This window comes from Lissotriton helveticus, chromosome 10 (assembly GCF_964261635.1).
Source record: "Lissotriton helveticus chromosome 10, aLisHel1.1, whole genome shotgun sequence".
NCBI lineage: Eukaryota > Metazoa > Chordata > Amphibia > Caudata > Salamandridae > Lissotriton > Lissotriton helveticus.
The window spans coordinates 64,721,287-64,742,174 of record NC_136071.1 but is presented as its reverse complement, the minus strand read 5'-3'; the positions used below and the strand labels follow the sequence as shown (position 1 = coordinate 64,742,174).

Genomic DNA, 20,888 nt, shown 5'->3' with positions numbered 1-20,888 from the left:
AATGGAATTGTCCTGGTATATTGTTTTCTACTTTTTTGCACTACTTAATCTCCAGTTTGATGGTGCTCAAGCTGCCGGTGTCAAGAGAATCACCAGAGATGGTAAACTTTTGAACCAGACTGTTGTGATGGCTGTTTAGGATGTATGACGTTACAACGCATACTTTTACAACACATGCCTTTACAACGCGGTTTTTACAACGAAAACCTTTACAACGCATAGCGCTTTGGGGTGCTGGATAGTGAATAGTTTAATTTACTATTCCAACTCCAGTCCCCGTGGACACTAGGGAAGGTGTTGGATAGTAAATTAAACTTATTCCCTATCCTAGAGCGCCCCCCAGCGCAATGCGTTGTAATGGTTTGCGTTGTAAAAGTTGTGTCGTAAAGGCACTGCGTGGTAAAAGTTGCGTTGTAAAGGATGCTTCCCGGCTGTTTACATATGCTGGTCCTTTAGAGTCATGTTTGTGTTGTTGTTTTTGCAACTCTCAATTGATTTTTGGGTCCATACTATACATTTTTGTTTTTTAATCTGCTTTTGATACTCTGATCTATAGTTTTGCTCCCAATAAAATCTGATTGAACATTTAAAAACATGAAAATAGCATTCTTAGCACAACTTTACCTGACTTGGGAAAATTAATTTTGGCCTAACCTTTTTTCCATTGCTTGAAAGTTGCAGACTCTCAATATTTTGCCCTTTAATTGCCGTCTGGGACAGCTTAACAAACACTCTTTCATGTAGAATCCTCTTTCATTCCATTTTCAAATTTCCTGAAAACCCATTTATTTAAAGCAGAGATAGGACAGCAAGTGGCTGAACAACATCCACTGTGACAAATAAAGCTTAATTTAGAAACCAGAAAACATGCTTGAAATAAATTAATTGAATTTCTATTTACATATAGTTGTACAGAACATCAGTGGTACAAGAGAAACCAAATGTTCAGCTCTTAGGTTTAATCATAAGACAACTTATCTAATAAATCCCCTATTTATTTTTATTGGATAAGGAAGATTTTGAAATTAGATAGGCTTTTGTGTTCATTTCTGGTCTTAGGAAAATGATGTATATTTTGGGAGTAAAGATGCAGTACAAAAGGCCAGCTCCAGAAGCCAAGATTGCAAAAATCTCAACCGCAACAAGGTATTTTCCTTTTGTGCTGAGATAGGCTGGGATAAAAGACAACCAGACACTGACAAACACCAACATACTGAAAGTGATGAACTTGGCTTCATTGAAGCTGTCAGGCAAATTCCGGGCAAAGAAAGCAACCACAAAACTTATACAAGCCAATAGTCCCAAAATGGTCAACATGCAGTAGAACAGTACGATGGACCCTTCATTGCATTCTGCTATTATCTTCCCATTCATGGACTTAGTGTTAAGTTGAGGGAAAGGAGGGGATGTCACCATCCAGATGGCTCCGATAGCAGACTGGGTCAATGAAGAGACCAGAACAATGGAGGAGGAAGTTCTGGAGCCAATCCATCTACTCAAGTTGCTGTTGGGTTTGGTGGCCCTGAAAGCAATGACCACTGTTATTGTTTTGGCCAATAAACAGGAGACACATAGGGAGAATGAAATTCCAAAAAATTACCTGGCGGAACATGCAGGTCACCTTTCTAGGCAGACCAATAAAAACCAAGGGACAGATGAAGCACAGCATAAGGGAAACAAGGAGAATGTAGCTGAGTTGAAGGTTGTTTGCTCTCACCACTGGGGTGTGACGGTACCGTAGGAAAATCCACATGACCCATGTGGCATTGAGGAAAAAGAATACAGATATTAAAACTAATATTATTCCCAGGGGTTCCTCAAAAGAAAGAAATTCAGTCTCCTTTGGGATACAGGAATCTCTTTCCAGGCTTGACCATTGATCATCTGGGCACTTCATACAGTCTAAGGAATCTGAAGAAGAAAAACAATATTTTGCTTTTATAGATCTAATGCCATAGAGAATATATAAGTAGCTAAAACTAACAAATGCACCGACAAGTAAGAAAAGGTATTCTACATGTAAAGGGCAATGTCGTGTAATTACATTCATGGCTATTTTCACAATGACTAAACAAAAAATGGCTTTGTCTACTTGGTGATTTTTTGGTTGCAAAGGTTGCAATTCACAAACAAATCACAGGCTTTGCAATTTCAAAAACATAACTCTCAATTACTAAAGGTTCTTTTGAGTTGGAAAGGTATTCCTGACTCACAAAGTGTCTTTTGAAACCCACCCTGAATTGAAAATGGTAGGGACATAAAAGGGGAATCCTCCTCCTCATTTCTAATTGTAATTAGATGTAAATATTCTTTGTGACTCCAAGTGCACTCACGAAAGAGCAGATAGTAAGACTTCACACAGATTGGTGTATCACTTGCAAACTGGAAAATGTTTGTGACCTCTTCAACCCTGCAAATGCTGGTTGCGGGCCTTGGGACTTACCGTGGGCTAGAGGACCAGTATATGCTCCCCTTATGTTATTCCATGGATGCCCTATTTCACTTTTAAAAACTGCTTAAAAAATGTTGGCCTGCGGGATTTTTAATTGTTGAAATGTATGTCTACTGTCCACCGCAGGTCTCTATCCCTGCATTTCTATCTACTCACAGGGCGTTTCAAAATGCCTCAAGCCTCATAAATAGTAAGGAAGTCAACATTGGTTCTTTCAGAGTCACTCATGAAGACATATTAAAACTGAGTTGGGGATCAATAAATGTATTCCCAAGAAAACTACTAGTCAGACGTTCATATGCGATAATTAGAAACGTCTATGAAAAGATTTTGAGTAAACATAATGGTGCTCCAAAAGAAGACAGACAGGACAGTGCATATAAGTTGTGATAAAGTTTCTGGTAAAAATTGGTAAAAAGCCACAATTTTCCAGTAAATTCCAGGCATTTTCCTCCTGACAAATATAGGCAGGGTTAACCTGCTGATACTGATCACAAACCTTATAATTGTAATTGTGTGGTAGCAGTAGTTACTACACATATCATCATTAACGGGCCACCTATAATGTGGGCTCTAATAGATAAAAAAACACCTTTGCTGTATTGTTGCGTTGATGAGTCACTGATTGTGAAAGGTCAAAGCTCACCTAAGAGCTCACGTTCCCTGTAGATGGCAAGTAGAGGTTGCTTCAAGGCAAGCCGAGTAGCTGATTATAATGTACACACAGTTTATGAATTGCCTACTGCTGCATCTGCTCTTGAAAGATGATACTGTCTCACTAGTGAGATTGATTGGTGAGTAGTCCTCTGATCTGAATGATGAAGTCTATCTTTATTGTAGTGAAATTCTTATCTCAATTTAAAAACTTTTTTCAGAGTGCTTTAAATCATATTAGAACATTGGAATGTTGAGCGCTCCATTGAAGACAATGGAGTTCTCCAGGCTTCTAATGGCAGGTAGAAGCCAGAAGCATCAGCATTCCATTGTGTTGTGTGAACAAAGGCCCTCCCAGAGCCCAACGGGATTTCAACCCCATGAGGTCTTTGTTTTACCAATTAGAAAATTCTGCCCTCTAGGAGCCGAATGTTCTAATAGCCTTAGAGCCCTCCGTAGCAGGCTCTACCGGCCATTACCGGCCCGCTCCCTTGATAAAGGCCCTCACCTTTGGCTGAGGCCTTTAACGCTGGAGCGGGCCTTTGATGGCCAGTAGAGCCCGTTACAGCAGGCTTTAAGGGTACATTAGTAAGATTATGATTACACCCACCTGTATAGTTGGTGATGCTCCCATCAGAGCACCTTAAGCAGTGGAAACAACAAGGAGGACGTCCTGAATCTGCTGATATCCGATGTCCTGGAGGACAACTTTCACTACAAACTGACCTAGGCACCTAAGAGAAAGAATGATAGATATGTGTGAGGGACAGAAAGTAGAGGAGGAGACAGAGAGAGAAAAAGACAGCAATGAAGAACAAGCAATAGATGTAGAGTCAGAGTCGGAGAGTCGGCCTAGGAGAATGGTTAAGGAGGGAGTGAGAAAAAACAAGGTATTTGGAGGCAGGCATAAGGAAATTCTATTTACATAAAGTGGTCACAAATTACATACTGACTTTTTGTGAATTCAAAAGAATTTAGCTAACCTATCTATGTATTATTATGTGGGTTTGCAAAATTCCCAGTCAGGGTGGGTTGCAAACTAGCCTACCTCATTACTATTCTAAAAGTAGGTCGCAAATTTCTACTCTCTTCAGTTAGTGGACATCACAGGCAGTGTGGCCCACTCAAGTGAACAGACCACCGTGTCTATGATCACTCTTTAAATACTTTCTTTTAAGAAGCAACCTGTTTTCCTTAAAACAAGCTTGGCTATATTTAAAGTAAAATAATTTATATTTATTTGTTTAAAAGTTGTCAGGGGCCCCTGGGTGACTACCCACTCCCAAACAAACATATCTATTACATTCACAAAGGGGAACATGCCCCACGGAACACTGTATGGCCCACAGAGCGCTTAGTTCAGCGCTTGTATACCTCGAAGTTGAGTTGTGACCTACACAAATACGTGTAACTTAACATAAGATAACGTTTAGTGTCTTTATCCAACTCAAACAAGTTCTTGTTGATCCTGATTTCTTTTGCATTGTCATTTCCTCTCCCTCTTCCTCTGCAGTATCTTCATTTCTCTCTCTTGATGTAGTTCAAAGTCTGATGAAGAAAAATGTGCCCTCCTCTCCAAAATTAAGTGTTGGTCCTCCAGCTCTTGCAAAACTAAGTACTGCCTGGTTTAAGTACTGCTTGCCTAATTTAGGCACAACTAATTTTGTTTTCAAAGTACTCACATGAAAATGGTCAGTTTTCTGTATCCAACAGTAGGCTTTGATAAAATGTAGTCTCTGTAGCAACATTGTGCCTCAACGTATTTGTGCTGCAAACTTTAAGAGCATATGGGTCTCATGGGCAAAAGAGTCTGCTTTTGCATTTCGATTCACTCCCACTTTACCTTAGGGGGGATTCTCTAATTAATTGGCACTCAATTGTCAAAAAAGTCACAACACTCCCACCTATAAATTCATCCAATTGGTATCATCTTGTGACTCCTAACAGATAGTTATGAGTGCTAGAATAGAGTCTTCAATGAGCCAGCAGACTTCCATCCCAGTAAAAAGTACCTTTCTTTGTAAGGGATTAGAGAATGCTTGCAACACTAAGGTGAGGCTGATGGCTGTGAAATGTAAAACATTGTGATGTGACCAACATTTCTGGTCATGTGATAAGCCTGTTTGTGCATGTACAAGGGCCTCCTTTAATAGCTTGTTCTTTTTTGTCACCTAATTGGTCCTAGTATGAATACTATGTAGTAACACTACAGTTGTTTCAAAATGTTCCAGGAGATGGTGAACTACCAACCACTCATAAGAGAGTAAGGCATTGTTTAGGACACTATGAAAATAGTGGCATGTTTAGTTAGTGCCCATTTAGAACCTCATGCTTTTTAGAAAAGATTATTAAAGTTGCAATATATATCCATCATGCATTCAGTCTCAAATTGCTTAGGAAAACAAAAGGGCGTGTTAGCTTTAAGGCTGGGTATTTATACATGGATGTCATGTAAGGGTCACCATGGGTGTGATTTAGGATTCATTAAGGCCTATGCCCCTGCCTTTGGAACCACTGGCCTCAGATGTTTACAACCATTGAAAGTAACAGAATGTAAACAGTGTCCTTATCAGCACTGTTTACTTGCTTCAGCTCCCAATTGAGATATAATACTTTCAATGCTATTAAATTAATACATTTAGCAGTGCAAGTCCCACTCTTTAGGATATGTCACAAAATGAAATGCATTTTAGAAAAAAGTACACATTTTCAAATTGTTTCCATTTTTTCTTATTGTGAAAACAATAAAACGATGATAAAAAAACTCCTCCCCAGTGATTTACAGGACTGATAGTGCCCTACAAGCAAACAAAAAACAAAACGAATTAAGAATGATGTGGGAAATTGGGTTGCTGTTCAAGGGGGAAGGGACCATACTGAAGCAGCAATCCCAATTCCTGTCAGGGTGAAGTCACAAGCAGATCCCAAATTAACCTGTGCTTAACCCTGTTGTAGCTTGGCACAAAAGCAGGCAGGCTTAATTTATAAGCAATGTGTAAAGTATTTACAGACCACTTGAAACAGTAATAAAGCGAAACAAAACACAAGAAAAATCCCACACCATGGTAAAGAAATAGAGTTAAATGTATTAAATTATTTGAGATCAAAATGACAAAAATGTAATCAATAAAGCTGGAAATATGTAATGTAAAGAAGTTAAGTGAATATTGTGACAAAAAGCACAAAGCAACAACTGTGACTAGCTGGTAGTGCCAGACTGGGACAATGTTTCAGGTTCAGGCTCACCACAATGTAGCTCAGGCCAGGTACTGGGACCCAGTTAGGCCAGCTGCAAAGGAGTACCATAAATCCTGATAGCGGAGTCCTGCATAGAGGATGCATTGTTCATCAGTGATCCTCGGGAGGTGCGAAGCTGTGATGAGAGGCCATGCATTGTCATCAAGGATGCCATTGACAAGGACTTTGCGGTGCGAAGTCCTGCAATGATATGCATTGTGCACCAGCTGGTTCTGAAGAAGCTGTGGGACTTGCGATGAGGATCCCAGAAGTGTCAAGGATGCCATCAACAAGGAACTTACAATGGAAGGCCTATGTCAACAATGTGTCATGCAGCAGGATTTCTAGAAAGATGCGGGCCATGCAGATGAACGCAACAATCCTGATGGAAAGTCTGGTGAAGTGATGTATTGCGCAGTGGCTCCTATGTAGAGTTTTGGGTCTGCAATGCATTCCACTGCGGCTATGATGCATTAGTTCTGTGGGAACGCAGTTGGGGAGACAGAGACCCTTCAGGCCTCCTACCAAGGGTCCAGGACTGGGGTGGCACCACCTGGGATGGTAGGATGAATAGGACAATTTACCATGCAGTTTTTACACCGCAAAGTATTTTACAATGTAGTGCTTTACAACGCAATCCAACACAATGCATTTTACCATTACAGCGCAATTTAGTATTCTAACTCCACAGGGGCATTACTTTGGGGAATGCATTGTAATAGTTTGCGGTGTAAAGCCCTGTGTTGTAAGAGATTTTGTGGTATAAAAAATGTGGGGTAATGGCATGGGGAGCAATGCATGTGGGTTAGAGGATGTTTTCTGGTAGGACTCATAGCAGGCAGAGTCCACATGCTGAGTTTAAGGTGGATGAAGCCTTCGATCCCTGAGGCTCTAGTCAGGAGGCCAGCCAACTAGCCCTTGAAGACACTCTGGAGGGCCTGGGTACAAGAAGTAGGTCCAGTCTTTCGCTCAGGCAGCAGGGCAGCAGGCAGCGGGACAGCATGGCAAGATAGTGGTAGACCTCCTTGCAGAAAGGCACAGCAGTCTTTCTGAGTTTCCCTAGAGGTCCAGATGTGTACTGGAGAGCTGTGTCAAAGGGTCAAAAAAGTATACCTGGTGCCCACTTTGACATTGGGGAAACTTGCGGAGGTCCCCCTCCCCCACCCACAAGGTGTCAGGAATCCCCTTCCTCCCTGCCCTGGCCCAGGACATTCTAGGATCAAAGAAGGCCAGTGTCAAACCCTTTGTGAGATTGCTAAGGCAAAGCCTTTGTGATGTGTAAGTGTAGAAGGTGACAGTTCCTCCCTCAATTAAGTCAGAGTGGCCCATCCTGCCAACATGTAGCTTCCCTGTGTCTCACTGTTTAGGAGCAATACATAAAGGCCAACTGCCAGCTACACCTAATCTTGTGACCCAGGACTGGCTGCAGTCACCAAATGCATAGGACAATGAAATACCAATGTTCTAAAAGTGCCATTTACAGAATTGTGACTGAAAATCTGAGTTTACAATTAAAGTGGGCTTTAAATTGTAATTGCTTTGACACCAAACCCATACTGTCGACCTTCTTCCAATTGAAAGTTATACCATATCAAATCTAATGAGGTGTCATCCTATGGGAGAGGTGGGCTTTACAGTAGTGAAAAATTAATTGTAGAGTTTTTCATTATCATGACATGAAAAAAGAAGTACATATCCAAATTTTAAAATACATTGCACCCTGTCCTCTGGGCTATTCGGAGCCTACCATAGGGCTGACTTATATGTATTAAAAAGGAAGGTGTGGGTCTGGCAAAAGGTTTGTTTTGCCATGTCTAAAGCTGCACACAGATCCTGGAATGTCAGGCCTCAGACATGTTTAGGAATGCTACTTAAATAGGTGGCACAATGAGCGCTACAGGTCCACTAGTTGTATTTGATTTACAAGTCATTGGTAGATCATTTTACTAGGGACTTACAAGTACATTAAATATGACATTTGGATGTAAGCCATTTTTGCCATGTTTAAAGGAGAGAGCATAAGCAGTTTACCAGTGGTAAAGCCAACGGGTTCAGTATACACGGGATGACCCCACAGAAGTCCAACAAATTAAAAGGAGAAATTCAAGTTAAAGACAGAGTTATTTATTCGATATATGATCCTATGCATTAATACTGATGACCACTATATTTATGCTTCTCCTTGTGATTTAGCGATACATTCTTTTTGCAGTATACATTGGGGTGGTTTTATACAAAATTCTCACTAAGCAGTGTAGTGAGGCAAGTTGCTGCTCTGCTTTGCAGGAATGGAGAGAGCTGAAAATGAAATATCTACAAAGATATGGCACACTTTAACTCTCGCCCTGTTCTGGCCACTTGAGGCTGCCTAACACCAATGCAAGCATCCTTGCCTCGTGGTACAAGGCTGCCTGTGTTATGGGCAGGATTGTTTTTGTGCAGGAAGGGCTTCATTTCTGCACAATCCAAAGAGGTATTTTTTCTCTTTCTATATGTAATTCAGGGTGCTTAAGTTTGACTATTTGTCCTCTAATAGGCCACAAGGTGCAAGGGCTCTGCCTGGTCCCTTATTAGTGACTGCTTCACCAGACAGGGTAGAGTGGTCCATAATGGACCCTTCCTCTATGCAGATCAAGACCCTCTGACTTCACAGATACCTACCCTTTGTATAGCAGAAGCTGAGCAATTGCATTGTTTCACTTTGCATCTGAAAATGTATGTTCTAGCAGTGTGTACGTGTGAGCAAATGAAAACAGAACCCCAATAGATATTGTAATCTGTTCAGGCCTCATCAACAACAAACTCATTATTAATGCTTGCAAATTCTGACCTCAGTGTATTTTCCACCCCAGTTAATGGCACTGATGTTGACTATGAGTTGCTCGCCAGATGGGGCACTGGCATCATAGATGCCCACTCTCTCAAAACTGCTGGTGTTGCTGGATGTCATGTGCCAGTACAACAGATCAAGCGATGGTGGGGAGTCTCCATTGGCATCAAAGAATGCCTCATTTCCACCAGAGTTCTTCATGTGGGCATTCTTCACATAGTGCAATATCTGTGCAAAAAATAAATCATACGATTAGTATGAGCAGTGCTTTTTTAAATGATGTTTAAACTGCATTACTGTCTTTAGAACTTCACAATATAACAATATGGAGAAAGGGTGAAAGGCATGTCTTCATAGTACTTGCTCACATACACAGTCGGCCTTTTGCCACAAGCCCAGATAGCAATTACAAATCTGACCCTGTAATCTTCATTAACCCACAGGTTGTTCTCGCTTTCTCCTGAACGCCACGATAGTTATTGTATTTGAGAATGTATGTTGGGTATGCAATACAGTGTAAAATAGGGTATGAGCCATGTATAGTGTATCTCATCTGCATGTTTATTATCAGATGATTAGATGCAAAAAATAAACAGTGGGATTGGTGCTGGGTACCCAGTAAAACATTCACAACAAAGGAAACATTTGAAGCCTGGGGAATCACTCTAAGACTTCATAAGCAATCAAAATATCCTTAGCCCCTCTTATAAAATTTGGCATCATTAAAAACGGGGCAGTCGCCTGGAAAATGCCAAAAATCTTATCTACGGGGCGCTAGAAATTCCTCGCAAATGATGGAAAATAATTCAATACAGAAAAATGAAACATCAAGCCTTGACTAGCAGTTAAGTACTAGTCAAGATTGGTCCTGGGTTCCAATGGTTCTGAGTAAAAATCATACCTAATGAAAACCCAAGGAGCGACCCCGATAATATAACGAAGGAGAACCAAGACAGGAACAAAGGGAATGCAGTAAAGAATACAATAAGGCCAAACCAAGGTTCAGTAGAAGAACATCCGTAATTAATAAAGATTTGCTCTTGGAACGTCCATGGATTTGGAGTAATGGGTCAGGATCATGAAACTGTTGTTTATACAAAATCAAGATCTAATATTGCTCCAAGAGACATGGAATATGAAACCGGTTCAAATTACGGGTTACACAGGACATTACATTCTGGCTGAAACATTCTGGAAGTTCGGGCATCCAAGGGGAGGTTAATCATTTGTCGCAACAGTAAAATATGACTGGTCCATAGAAGAACTAGATGCAGGAGAAAACTGGCTGCAAGCGTTAAAATTGACTGGCAAACATCATACCAATAAGTTAAACTGGCAATTTATAATAGTTAACGTATACATTTATCCAGAGAGAAAGCAACAGAAGGCGATATTTCTAACACTGGTAAACTTGATTAAGGTGCTACAAAAGACCCTCGAGCACAGTAATCTGATAATTTCGGGAGATTTTAATAGTAATTTCATAAACTGCAACCAGTCCAGAAGTAAGAGGAGGGATAGCCCGGGAATCAAATCAACAATCCAAGAGCTGGAAGCTCTAGGTTTAATCACCTTGAACGGTAATGTAGCTGGAGATAGACCAGCGCCCACCACGTTTCTGAGTGGAAAGAGATTGTTACTGACGATGGTAAAGTCTATACTTTACCAACGTCAGTAACAATCTCTTTCCTATGATAAATTGCTTTCAAATTTGCCCACTTCCAGAAAGCGATCATTTTCCACAGATAATAAAAATGAACATCACTCTAATCCAAACACAAATATTAAAGTTTCTGGTACAATATCCAGAAAAATATATTCTGAGGAAACTGAAGTGGCGAGGACAAGACACAAACATAATAATGGATACAATCCAGACTTATGTGAAGAAGCAAGGGACACATAAAGAAATAGCGTTAAAAAATTGGGAACTTTTGGGGCAGTTTCTCATTCAAAAATTTCCAGTAATTCCAGGATGACAAAAGAAGAAAGAAACTAGGAGGAAGCCATGGTTTAATAATCAACAGCAGCAAAAACATAAAAAAAAGTTCACATTGGCAAACTCAAGGAAATGCGGAAACAATATAAGAAAAATTTAAGGGAGGTAAAAAGAGAGAACAAAGAATCCATCTGGAATAAACTACTATGGGCAAGCAAACTGCCAACAAGCAGGGAATTCTGAGGAATAATAGATATATTCTGACTAAGAGCTCAAGACCCCAACAAGACAACGGAATAGGAAAAGATATGTGGATTAAATATATCCAAAATATGTACAACAAATTGGACCATAACCATGTTAATGCAGCCACGGTCTTGAAAGAACCTGGAGGAGAACATCTTAGTCCCCAACCACATGAAGGCCACTCTCAACAAATGCCAGATATCAGCAGTAACGTACTAGAAAACCTTGTCAATACCAAACAATTGAAAGGAATAATAACAACATTAAGGGTGGAGTGGGCAGCAGGACCAAATGGGCTTCCAAATGCTCTTTTTAAGAACGCACCTGAGTTTTGGGCAAATTATTTCACACCCCTTTTCAACTACATTTATAATCAGAAGATCGTACCAAATTCCTGGAGAGGGAACATAATTCACCCAGTATTTAAAAATGGCATTCATAGCAAGCCAGAAAATTACAGATTGATATCCTTGATGAAGTAGAAGCCAAATTATACTCATAATGTCTACTTATTCACCTACAAGAATGGATGAATGAGAAGAATATAATTCCAAAGTTTCAAACAGGTTTCAGGTCAGGAATGGGAACAACTACAAATTTGACAACTTTGGCTCTTTTGAGCGAGAAAGCACTAAAAAGGAAGACAAAATTATCTGCATGCTTTATCTTCTGAATGCCGCGTTCGATAGAGTAACTAGAACTCGACTTTGGAATAAATTAAAAACCTGGGGGCTACTGATCAATCTATTGGACGCAATTATTGCCCTCTACACGGAAACTTAGGCCAGAATGAAAGTAGGCGATGGAAGCTGAGTATCCTCAAGAATAAACACTCAGCACGGCTTAAAACAAGGCTGCGTCCTGGCACCGAGTTTGCTCAATTTGTTCTTAGCAGTCATAACCGAGCATATGCAATCAGCAAAGAGCCATCCGCCAATGTTGGTCAAAGAGCCTATACCGTTTTTACAATATGCAGACGACATCTTAGTGCTAAGTCAGAGTCCGATTGGGCTGCCAAGAGTAATGAACAGCTCAGTACTTTACCTGTACCAGGTACATCTAAAGTTAAATAATAAGAAAACGAAGGTGGTGCGCCTAGTTGACCCCAAGAAAAACAAGTTTAAATGGTATGTTAAGGGAGATCAAGCGGAAGAGCAAGCCTCCTATAAATATCTAGGTATAAAACTGGGGCGCTGCACCTCATACAAGGACCACCAACAGCATCTGAATGCTAAAGCCCAATCATTATTTTTTGCTTTTCGACTGATGAATAAAAAATTGAGCTGTCTGGCTTATACTCCCTTCCTAAATGTGATGGCAGCACAAATTTTACCAACTCTGTCTTATGGTTTAGAAACATAGCATGGCAAGGAGGCAGAGTTATTGAACGAGCTCCAGACCAAGATATATAAAGCCGTCTTTCATTTTCCCAAGTCAGCATCTCCCGCACAGGTACGGCTAGAATTAGGCCTTCAAAATCAGAAGTTACAGAGCATGAATTATTTTGTGAAGCTCTGCCATAAATAGCGATCATCAGAGCTGGGCACACTGAACAACTGGTGCAAGAAGTACCTACATCTTGGGGAGCGTATTTGAGGAAATCATTGGTGGAGCTAGAGACTCAAGTAATATGGGAGAGCATGGCAGAAAAGTCAACATTTAACAAAGTCAGTAATCTGTCCGCCAAGACGTTGTTCCTGGAAGACAAAAACATCTTGTCCAAACGACTCATACAAAACCCCAAGCCTACCTAGCAGTCTACCTAGCAGCCCATTTTGGCTCTGAGATAAAAAAGAGCTTTATTTACTATCGGCTGGGAAACCATGACTCGAAGGACTTAATGCCATCCTGGAAACTTAACTATCAAGTTGAGAACTGTCGCCTGTGTGGTTATTCAGACAAAACACTAATACATCTAATGTGTGTGTGCCCAGCTGCAAAGGAACTAAGGAAATCCTTCTTAAAACTGATTTTTAATTAGCTAAATATTCGCACATGCAGACAAGCCGTGATTGGATAGATGGAGGGCTCATCAATCATTCTGTCTTGTTGAGGTGTAAAATATTTTGCCCAAATTAGGAAACTACTCCGACAAGCAGATCAAGCGAATATGAACATTTGTTGAAAAAAATAAATATATATATATATATATAACATGATTATAGGCCGTTCGAACATTACAGGTTATAAAGCACTAGGCACTTTGAAGCCATTTTAACCGGCTGGTTGGTTTAAATTGGAAGTTTTTCATCTTACAGCGCTAGCAGAAAATCCCCAACTATGAGTCAATTGCGGTTTGTGATAATGACTTTTTTTATGTTAGTGGAATACAAAAAGACATTTTTGAACTTAGTCAAACCACCTTGTATTTGAAATGTTATTATGCACCAATGATGCTTTTTTATGTGATACCACGGTTTTATTGTGGAACTTGTTTTATGCAATTTTGTAATCATTTTAAATAATCACGCAATAAACTACTACTACTAAAACATTCAATTGGACCGTGGACTCAAAAGCTCACAACCACATTGCAAGACATCATCAGGGAGGAGAACATTATATAGGACATGATTCTCGTGGTCCGTGTAATTTTTATATGTGTGGTAACTCTTGTTATCAAACTTATCAAAATCATGAGTTTTGCAATAAGCACGGTCTTCTCTCCCTCACCATTCACTTCAGTAGGCAAAATCCTCTGAAACGTATTAGTGGAAAGATCCCAATAAATAAAACCCTCATGGCGATTATGGTGTGGCAAGCACTAAATCCACATATTATGCTCCTTTGTAAGGGTATTAATTGAAATTGGGTGCTCTTTATCACACCCAATAAATTCCTTTCTGCAGTGTCTGAATATATCAGGGGCAAATTTCAAGCCACTGTCAATCAGGGTTGAAGTGTCTTCTAAGTACATTCCAAGACGTTACACAGGCACTTCTCTGCTGACTGATTGTAATATACATTCTATACATGTGCTGCCAACAAGTACACTGTATTTCAAGTAGCAAATTGCAGCACTGGCAACAGAGCTGGGTGTCTGAGGCTCTGAAAAGCTTACAACACCCCTTTGGAAAGACGGTGTGAGTGAATTCTGAACCACTTAGGTCTATAAAGGTCAAGTTACAAAGTGTATCACTGTCTCTCTCCTTCTGGTGTGCCTCATATCCATTCACTCTTTAGTCTCAGACCTCCAGGCACCATGTTGCACATCCCAGTATCACTGATGACCATCAAGCACTCTTCATATTTTCAAATTTGTATGTCCTTTTTCTCCCTTTCTTAATGAAAGGTACAAAACGTAAGATCCATCTAACCTGTTGGCCCCTGTTAGCCGAACAAAGGATCAAATTGTGGCTGGTTCACTTAACCTTTCACCCTTTCAAGGTAAATAAAATGTGTATCACTGACTTGGGTGACAATAAACATCTCATTCAGTGCCAAAATGCAGATAGGGAGAACATGATCTTTATGACTACAAGTTGTTATTATCCTCCCATGTATAAATGTTACCAAATACAAGTCTGCTACATACCATTATATATGCTTCACAGGTCTTACACCCGCCAGCCTCGCCCGCGAATGACCATCACCCTTAGAATTCTGTCACAGAATAAAGGACTTACAGCCCTAATACACATAGGACGCACTTTCCCTCTTTGCACCCAGTGCACCTTCAAAGAGGGGCACTGGGCGCAAACCAGAAAATTGCGCCCTATCATGTTAAATACACTGCCCAAAGGACAGCTACGAAGCTGTGCTGCCCTGTGGGCAGTGCATAAAAGCAGCCCTCTCTGTGTTTCACTGGGTAGGTGGCAACCTGCACAGTGGAGAGAGATCCTCTTGCAGGCGGGTGCTGTGAGTAAAGGCAGCTGCCTGCAAGGGGTTGACTGGGTGGTCCTTAGGTCGCCCTTACTCCCTCCACAGGGCTGCCATCAGGGGGCGCAATGAGGTGAGGCACTGTCAATGCGCCTCCTGACAGCTTTCTTGCCTCTGCGCCTGTGTCTATAATATGGCACGGGCACAGAGGAATTGGGATTCCCTCACTTGAATGGGGCCATGTCCTCATGCAAATGAGGGAACACCCTTTGGTGATAGTGCTAGTGCTATGTGTGCTCCAGCACTATCTGTATTACAGAAAGGGCTTAACAAGAGTCTGCTGCCCTCTCTGTGACACCAAAGTGCCCCGGGGCAAGCAAAGCGAGTGCATATGCCTGCTGCACCTCTGGGGGACTTTTCAATTTATGGCCCCAGACGTTGCTAATGCTCCAATTTGGCATTTGCTACAAAAAAAGCAATTTTTTCATGTGTACTAATCCCATTCTGGGTGTCAAAAGATGTTTTCCAACTCCTAAAATGCGATTGTGAATGACTATCGATTAGGAATCTGGAAGAGCCATGTCATTGATGAACCTTTCAAATGCTGATTCAGTACACAATGTTTCAATGTTTTGTGACCAAAATTCATTTGGTAAACGTTGAGAAGTTACAGACTCATCAAAGAAGATGGTAAAGGGAATTGGTTCCTTATGTGATTTAACAATAAAGATTTTGGGGAATAGCCAAGAGTCCATGGGGACAGTGACAACTCTCAAACACAAAAAAAACAAAAAATCTTTTTAAATGCATCCCATTTCATTGAGAAGACTGGGCTATATTAAAAAAAATTCATTTCAGAACAATCAAAGACATGGCTATCTGCTGACCCAAGCAGTCCACCATCCCTGTGATGGCCTCTATGTATAGTTTGTCACCACTGCAACGTCAATACTTATGTCTAGTGAAGTTCAACATAGGTGAAGATATGCAATATTCATCACACAATTTCAGGCTATCATCCTCAGAAAAATGTATGTCAATTATTATATTCAATTAATGTAAATGTGATGTGTTTACATAGGCCGCTATTAACACCATAAGAGTTAGCAAGGACCTGTTCCTCCTACACCTAAGCTGAAAATGTCTGCTCTAATTATTTAAATGTGCAAAATGAACTAGTAAATCAACACAGATATACTATACACAAAAATACACCAGAGGCTCTAAAGCAAATAAATCTCATTCACACAGTATACCAGTGTCCTAACCTGCCATGGTTGAAACATCTGAGCATCTGCACACGAATTGTTGACAAAGGGACCTTCTTGATGTTTGCAAGAAATCAGATCATCTAGTGCTTGTGCCAAAGCATAGATTGCATTGTATGCAGAAAAGGTAAACCTTGCGTTATATACTGAAGGATCCAGACCTTGCAGATTCTCCAACCCAGAGCAGAGTCTTTTCCCCATGGAAGCATTTTCTACTCCTGTGGTGTTCAGATCCACCACCCAGGTGCAGCTAAATACATGCTCCCAAAACCTTCTCAGAAAAATGTCCTGAGAGTTCTTAGATGTATGCATTCCATAGATGAATTCTCTAAATCAAGGGATTTCTCAGTTGGACACTGCCATGCCCAATGTGCCATTTAGCATTTCCCATAATTCTCTTGTGGTAAACATTAAAGAAGGCATCAAGCTTGTTATTCCAATCCACATTTTGCCATGGAACCCCAGCACTGCTAGTTCCTTCATTAATGGGACAATGTGAGCTTCAAAGGCATAGCAGATAATCACAGTGGCAGTGGAGCGATGCATTATCCTAATGACATGGTCTAAGGAGGAACGGTTGGGAACAGTTGGCAGGGTCTCAAAGAACTCAATGCAAATCCTCCTTTTTTCTGCTTCTTGCTTAAGCTTTTGACTGCCTTGGAGGCAAATGTCATTGTTTGAAATCAAGATTCCTATCCATGTCCATCCAAATAGGATCAAAAGCTGCACTAGTGCCAGAGGTTGGATATCGACACTTGTCACAGTCCGGAGGAAAGAAGGGAACTGGAATTTGTCACTCAGAGTGGGGAGTGCCGCTCCATGGCTGATCTGTTTGGGAGAGACAAAGTGTGTAATCCCATCAAACTGTCAGAATAAGTATTAGGACAATGGAATTTAGTTATAAGTTGGTTTAGGTAAATAGATATAAATGTGTCATTTTCCAGAATGGAGTTCAGCCGCAGCACCATATCTTTCTTATTGATTCTGCTGTCTATTTTAACCTGTCACAGGTTCAATGACAAAATGCATTGCAGCAAGCAACCCTGTTCAGAGGTAATATACTTCAAAGCTATCTTGCATGCAAAAGAAAATCTAAACACTGTTTAATTAAACACCTTAGATACTGCACCAAAGTATCATCAGATATTTCAACATCCATATCTTATCCCTTAGCCTTCTCAAAGAGTCCTTCTAAGATCAAAATTTCCCCTCCTGACTAACTACTAACCCTCAAGGATGGGGGCTGCACCTTCATCTGCAATTGGTACAATATCTTTTTTTCCAAATAAACCTTTTGATTAGGGGAAACTAGTGGATCACTTCTAAAACATGTCTTTGCTTGGCTGAATTCACTTTTAAAAATGACAATGCCTTCACACATGTCTTAATTCTAATTATAAGGTTTACAACGAGCAGTTGAAGAAAGAAAATAGGTACTCAGTGTGAACATCTGCACATTCCGCATATGTGTTGATTCTACAGAAGTATTCTTATGAACATATTGCAATATAGTGTGCAATTTGAGAGGGCAATGCATCTTTTCTACTACAAAATCGACTTAGTATATGATTGATACTGTGAATCAGTTTTTCTGAATAACACAATATATTTTTGTGTTTCTGAATAATTTTTTTTATATTTCAACTTGATGAGGTATTTGGTATTTTTTAACTTAAATATTGTATTTTGAGGCTACTACAACTTTCCCAAGTCCCATTTATCGTGATGGAGGACACACACCTGTCATCAGTTAAAAAAGCTAAATGAAAGTGATTGGTTGCATAACGAGTGCACGCAGCACTGAAATGAGGATTGTGTTTCTTTTATAAACGTTGGGACAGTTGTGTGTTCCAGAAAAGCGATTGTTAACCTTTGGACTTCTGTGGACCCCCTCCCCCCCACTGGCCACTGAATCATTGCTGAAATCTGGAGTCCCCCAGTTAAAGTAATTTCGAGGATTTGAACACCAAAACAATACACAAAAAGACAAAGACAAGTATACAAGCAACAAATGCTAAAGTATCGAAATATTTAGTTCACAACCAAATAGAGAAAAAGTTTTCATATTTTGCTTCTTTTTTATACATAGATATACTTCTGTAGTTTCAATGTATTAATTTTAATATTCTTAGTTCTGACATTTCGATTTTACTATTGTTAGTATTATAAAGTATAGGTCAGCCCTTTTGATTGTACTAAAATAATATGTATAATGCACTTACTTAACGGAGTTTTCAGCCTCAACTCTTCACCCATTAGTCTGTTGTTGTGTCATTCACATGTTACGTCTGCCCACTACAGTGTACAGCATGGGGCAGTGGGCCAGCCTACTTACACCTCTAGTTAACGCCAGAGTGAGTGACTGCATTTTCCCCTTACATAAGGTGCAAATCTGCACACAAAGAGTTCCCTTTAGTGCCTGACGTGATAATACGACCCAGTGAAATTGAACACACGATAAATCCCTCCTTTATCAGTTCCTTTCTCCTTCCAATGCTGTTGTAAATTTCTTTTGCAGTGGACTGCTGCCTTTTCTCAGTATTGTGTTCCTGGATGCAGTTTCACTAATGTTTTTCGGATAAACTTTGCCCAGGAAGAAAACTATACTTGATGGTGTTACATTTTCAGCATATTTGTAACAGTTTGATTTAAACATAGATGGGGTGTAACTTGGGTTTTAGCATCGAATATTTTATATTGTGAACCCACTTTCCTTCCTTCTTCCCGTCTTTCCTGTATTTTTTCTTCTTTCATTTTTTCTCCTTTCATTCATGTCTTTTTTCTTCTGTCTTTCTAGTTTGCCCTTGTTCATCTTTTGTGTCATCTTTTCTTGTTTAATGAATGATTAGAGAGCTGTGCACAGCGTTTTCACATGTGGTACAAAAGTTAGAAAGTTATTAGGTGCTCTTGGGTATTGCCTATCACCCTCAGGCGAATAACTGTATTGTGAAATAACGTGTGATCAATGAACCATTGATGACATCCCCAAGGTACTCAAACTGGTGTATTCCTCCAAAAAATTCAAGTAAGGAGTCAATGTTGAACATTCAATATGTATTTAATTTCATACAAAGATTTCTTCTCTTCACAAAATTGATATTAGTAGCTTAATCAAGCTGGATATTCCATTCATATCGCTTTCAAGACATTCCGATTCAAAAATGCATTTCCAATTCAGCATTATACATTAGTAGACCTTGCTCCAATGCATTTCGGGCCACCGCCCTTCATCGGGGAGCATCTATAATAGAAAGATAATAACGCTTCTATAATATTCATGTTAAATATCAGACAGTGAAAAACGGGTAAGAAAAGAAAAAAAGGGGAAAGTCACCATAATCTATCTAGATAAACTCAAACTTGTATGTCAATTGTCGCTATTCAACTCAGACACAGCAACAGCAATTCATTCATTCATTCATTCCTTGGGATATTTGTAGAGCGCAGCGATTACGCACACCGGCGTGTCCACGCGCTAACAGTGGGAGCGGCAAAAAGCAATAGTATCTTATTATCAAAATTTGGGGTAAAAAAGCAGTTGACGTGTTAACAATTAAAGATTACATCGTCGCGGTTCTACAAGGTAACCATTATCAAAAAGCGCGTCAAACAGACGATGCTACATTTTAAACTTACATGTCTCCGTAGTTCGTAGCGTTCCCATGCCGCGAACCGGCAAAATTGAACCGGAAGTGTTACGGCGGTTGTACAACAACAGCCGGGGTCAAATGCTGGAAATTAAAAGACTGACTATAGTTCTAAAAGGGCTATGGAGCTAAAAGAAAGACTATATCGCGCTACAGTTTACTGAAGATAAAGTACTATGCAAATAGACAAAAAAATATCATGAAAATAAATAAACAATACCTACGTTGAAAATGGAAATTAAATCTAAACTGGTATTTATAGATTGCATTATATGAAATACATGCACTATCAGCAAGCAGGGTAAACGAACAGAAAAGCACAAAGGCTAGCAGGTCATAAGTAACACGCAAATTCCACTCTGTCATTAAGACCAAAGGGTTTGGTCGAATTAAGTTTATAAATCCAATGATTTTCACGTTGAAGCAGCATCTTGTTGTTATCTCTGCCTTCTGCTTTCTGGATGATTTCTAATGCCATGAATTTTAATTGGGATATGTTGTGGTTCATGTCCAAAAAATGTGATGCCACTGATGATTTGAGATTCTTGGTTCGAATATTAGACTTATGTTCATTTAAGCGAATCTTAAGTTTGCGTTCAGTCTTACCTACATACACCTTTACACACGGACATTTTAAAAGGTACACTAGGTTACTAGAATCACATGTAGCTGTGACCTTAAGATTGATGTTAAATCCTTTCATTGGATGTGATATGGTGTTTCCAGTGATAACGTTGTGGCAATTGTTACAATTATTGCATGGTCTAGTTCCTTTAGCTGGTGGATGTTGTTCCAT

At 40.0% G+C, this 20,888-nt stretch overlaps 1 pseudogene; it reads right to left on the bottom strand.

The window, feature by feature from the left end:
- Positions 1–990: 990 nt before the first annotated feature.
- LOC144783916 (vomeronasal type-2 receptor 26-like) lies at positions 991–16,646 on the bottom strand (annotated as a pseudogene).
- Positions 16,647–20,888: the final 4,242 nt, after the last annotated feature.